This window comes from Engraulis encrasicolus, chromosome 1 (genome assembly GCF_034702125.1).
Source record: "Engraulis encrasicolus isolate BLACKSEA-1 chromosome 1, IST_EnEncr_1.0, whole genome shotgun sequence".
In the NCBI taxonomy this organism is placed as follows: Eukaryota; Metazoa; Chordata; class Actinopteri; order Clupeiformes; family Engraulidae; genus Engraulis; species Engraulis encrasicolus.
In genome coordinates this window covers 17,881,879-17,886,199 of record NC_085857.1, presented here as the reverse complement: position 1 = coordinate 17,886,199, position 4,321 = coordinate 17,881,879, and positions in this window count along the sequence as shown.

Here is a 4,321-nt window from a genome sequence, read left to right as displayed (position 1 = left end):
AAGATATTGAAATATAATGCTGTTGTCAGTGATGTCATCATGACGAGAAGCAAGTGGAGGAGGCAAGGTCGCATATTGCAACGCACTCCGGGTGTGCCCTGGATAGAGGGCGATCAAAAGATATTTTCCTGGGGTGTACACCAGGGAGATGTCGTACCTTTGGATCTGGAGAAGCATTCTCTGTAGCCTCGCCGGGGCCTTGCCTATGGGTTTTGACAGGATAGCCTCCAAAGGCTGGTGATCTGACTGAATTTTCACATTGACACCATAGATGTATTTTCCATTTTCTGTTTTCTATCTCTTTTTGAGAGAGAAAACCACAGCCAGCAATCCTTTTTCTATTTGAGCGTAGTTTTGCTCTGCTGGTGATAGCGCTCTGGATGCGAGGCTATTGGCTGTTTGTCCTGCATGAGACAGGTGCCCAGCCCATCTTTGGAGTCATCTGCCTAAATTCCTACAGGCATCTTAGGATCATAAAAGTGAAGCAGTGGCGCTGTTGAAATGGCTGTTTTCAGCGCTTCCAGCGCAGCTTCTTGTTCTGGATGCCACTGCCAGTCCACATCCTTCCTGAGCAGCAGCCGTAGAGGCGCAGTAAGTGCCGCCTTGTTTGGGATGCACTGAGCTAGATACCTCTAGTCATGCTAAATAGGCGCTGCAGGCCCTTCCTGTCAGTGGGTGGGGGCAACTGTTGAATTGCCGTGACTTTGGATTCATCTGGCTTGACTCCTTCCGTACGCCTACTAATTAGGTGCATTCGATATGTGTCAACGCATGAATGCGCATTTAGACAGCAATGCACCCTGGATGGAAAATGCTGCATGACGGTTAGATTTCCTGTCAAACTTCGAAATTTCTTCGACGTTGCGTTGACGAGGTGACATGTCACATGGTGTAAAACTATCGCGGGATGAATGCGGCTGCAGTCAGATCTTGCAACCTCTGCAGTTGCTTATCCCCTTCAACGCTCGTCGGCGGACTGCCTCCGAGGTCACGCGCCCATGAACTGGTTGGTCAACAACTCACTCACGTGCGTATATGGGTCTTGTCTCACACCTCTACACAAGTTTGCGCAGGTCCCCACTTCAGCTCCTCCTCACTGCCTGTCCCCCCACTCCTCACACGTGGTGTGTTAGTAGAGCAAACCGGTGCGAGCTCATCGTCTCGTTCATATTTGTGGCCGACTTTAAATGCGCTGTATTTAATAACACCCACATCGTGACAACAAGTTCTCGCTGACGTCCGTTGCGCAACGTCGACGCTCGCAATGAAGTCGTATGCGCTTAATAACGTGGCCCAGATACTAGACTTCTTTGATCATGTATTGAACTTTGTCCGTGTCTAATTTCACATTCAGCCTTGTAGCCCTGTCCATCACTTTCTTAAGTATTCTCTCATGTTCTGTTTTGTTTTCTGCAGCAATGATCATGTCGTCTGCTACTATGAAGACACCATCGATGTCACCAAAACTCTCATAGTTGACTTGTTGAAAAACTTCACTCGCTGATTTTTTATTCCAAATGGCAGGCGGTGGAAACGGTACCTGCCCCAGGGAGTGTTAAAGGTACAATCAATGGTATCATTGTCCGCACAAGCCAGATAACACTAGGTCTACCCCACTTTAGTTGTGTCTACTTTACCTTATCATCACATGAATATGCGCAGATTTCGGTTCTGCCTCGGCTGCATGATAAATCCAAAAATTATTAAACTACCAGAGACCTTTCGCAAAAATCATAACTGTGCACAACTCTGGCGGCAAGCAGACGCGCACGAACATGCCAACCAATCAGAAGAGGTGTAGCGGACTCATCACTAGACCTATGTTGAAGCTCATACCTAGGTTTGCCAGACGGGGCAGTCGCAGCAGAATATTGCGCAGGGGCAAAGTGACTGCGCAATTGCATTTATTTACAATACAATAGGGCCTACACAAATAAGAATATTTTAAAACGGTCCTGAGCTACTGGGGCCGAGCCAAGTCACGGTGGGGCCGTGGCCCCATTAAAAATACCCTAAACTCGCCCCTGGTACACAGATCTGCTGACTCATCATCTAGTTCAGTGTTTCTCAACCTTTTTTTAGGCGAGGCACCCTTTCAATTCATGAAAAATCTCAAGGCGCCCCAAACCAACAAGCCGTAGCATCGCATCCGATACCACACAAGCTTAGAAAAGTAGCAAGGCGGCGTTGTATGTCATCAGCCTTGGGTTTGGAGAAGTGTTCGCGCAGTATGGCCTGGTTCAGATCTCTGGAGTCAAGGGCAAACTCTGAGTGAGCCATTTTTCTTTTCAGTAATGCAAAAACTGCTGACCCATGGTGTGGGCTTTGTGACTTTGCTAATGACACCTTTACTTTCCAGGCTGTCAAGTGTAGTTTTCAAGCGATCGTGCACTGCATATGGGATTTTCCTGCAGCCATGGATTACTGGCAGCACCGAGGGATCTGTGTAGTTATGTTCTTAATTGAATTTCAAACGTATCCATAAAGTAAACACCCCCTCCAGGTCCCTCAGGTCACTACAACAATCTCTCCTCATGATCGCTGCAGGCTGAAAACCAGAGGAGACCGAGCATTTGTAGTAATGGGCTCCAAACTCTGGAATGTCCTGCCACTCCATATCCACCTGTCCCCCTCCTTAGCGGCTTTTAAAACTCACCTCAGAAAACCCAAAACTCACTTTTACGCACTGGCTTTTATCCCTGTATGATCTTGTACCTAGTTATTTATGTATTTTTATTTGTATTTCTAACCTTTGATCAGCCCCTTAGCTTTTTAAAATGTGTTTTATGTAGGCTAACTGTCCTTTTGCTCTGCCCCAGGTAACTTATCCCCAGCTATGTATTACCCTAGACTCACTATTATGCCTGGCCACCTTTTTTCTCTACATGTCATGATGCTCTGATTTTAGATCTTACTAATTGTGACTATCTCTCTTTTATTGTCAAGTCGTCTTTGCATGTGTGTGTTCTCAAAGTTTGTCTGTCTGTGTGTTCTATTGGATCTTTCAAGTCCTCATACTTGTCCAGCACTTTGGGCAGTTACATCTGTTGTATTTTAATGTGCTTTAAAATAAATTGACTTGACTTGACTTAATAGAGTCCTGCAACTCTACACTACATTCAAAGGTAATCCACTCGTTCTCAGTTTTTTTTCTTATATATTTTTCTACATTTTTCCAATGTTTTTATTTTATGTTTACGAAATTACAACATTTATTTTACAATAATTTTTTAATTTTATTTTATTTTATTTTATTCGTATTACGGAAACCTGACAGTCTTCTGGCACTAGCATCTGACATCATATCATTAGGAAGGGACAAAACACAAACTTGTGCACACAGTAACACATTTATTTCAATTAGCCTACATGAATTGACAAATCAACATGTATTCATTATTAGTAACATTTCTTATCTGCTATTTGGTGGTATACTCAAACAATTGCTCTGAGTGTGGCCCAGATGACCCCAACCCGTGCTCGTTGGAGTTTTAAGTCTCCACAACCCTGCACCTCCCACCCGTTCTTGACTTTGTGTACAACGTTGTGGACGTTTGTCCTTCTGAGCCTTTCATTCGTCCAGTTGTACTCGGGCCTGTGTTGGAAGCGTGCTAAGCCAGGGCCTGAACCTGCCTTGGTTGGCTTGTCAGGGGTGTAGTAGCTACTTCAGGGCCCTATAGGCCTATACAACACCCCCACGCCGTGACCGCCTTAAATATATCTGACACTGTAGACTCGTTCAGGCTGACAAGAGAACCGTGCCGGTGCCCGTTCCCGCACCTAATCTCGAACCGACTTGCTTGTTCACAAGTGTTAGTTAGCGATGCAAACCGGAACAAATATTACACCGACGTGATCTGCAGGTTCATCCGGTTACCTATTGATACTTGTTCAGCACCGTCCTCAGCACTGTCACAAATGTCTGCAAGGCCTGAACTAGTCTTGTCAGTTTTCAGGGGTCACAGCAGCTAATTTTGCTCCTGGTGATTCTGTCTCACTTTTCCCGCCCATTAGGATGTCCTTGTCTACCTGCAAAAGGACAATGCTTCCGGTTGTGCCCCTCTGAAATGTTGCAGTTGAGAGCTGTAAAATCTTCTTGTCAAGGTGCAAGGCCTTCAGCCATTTATGGCATTTATGGCCTTCAGCCATTTATGGCCTGACGGAGCCAGAGATTCTTTAAGTATATAGAGATATGCCAATGTAAGGTTGCTATGGGGACCTAACATGACCACGCTCCGGTCTGCCTAAAGGGGCGTGTCATAATACTCCTAGCATTGAATAGAACAGTCCTTAGGTCTGCCTAGGTCTGCCTAAAGGGGGA